The sequence below is a fragment of the Octopus bimaculoides genome, chromosome 5 (genome assembly GCF_046866305.1).
Source record: "Octopus bimaculoides isolate indiv1 chromosome 5, ASM4686630v1, whole genome shotgun sequence".
Lineage (NCBI taxonomy): Eukaryota > Metazoa > Mollusca > Cephalopoda > Octopoda > Octopodidae > Octopus > Octopus bimaculoides.
Genome location: NC_142932.1, coordinates 11,492,618 through 11,493,168, shown reverse-complemented (window position 1 = coordinate 11,493,168; position 551 = coordinate 11,492,618).

Below are 551 nucleotides of genomic sequence, written 5' to 3'. Positions count from 1 at the left end.
CTCATGACGCTAGAGCAAATGCTACTTTTGATAAACAGTAATTCTCACAAAAAAAATACGTTAAAATTGATTCTGATATTCAGTCAGGCATTTCTCTTCGTGCTATTCGAGTGAACCATAAAATCACCAAAGTGTCCCTTTCGGTATTTTAATTTGATGTTTTAGCTATGTTTAACATTGTTGACAATTATAGTATAGATTTTTTTTTAGTAAATATATGTTAGTTATACAACTGTTTTACTGGCATTAACTCTTAAGGATATCTTGTTTAGGACATCAAAAATCTGTACCATCGTCTTCGATCCTTACATTGGCGTTACATATTTAAATGTGTTTCCTATTGAACTCCTTATAAACTGATGCACGCAGCAATATGTGGGAACACGTAGAGCAACATTTTCATCACTGGTCCACGCGCTTTCGCTAGGCCAGAATACGGATTTATATATATCCTACAGAAATTGATTTGTCTATGAAAACATTCTAATTGCGTCTTAACTTTAAATATTTCTATATTCACAATTTTAACAACTTGAAATTCATCTGGTGAT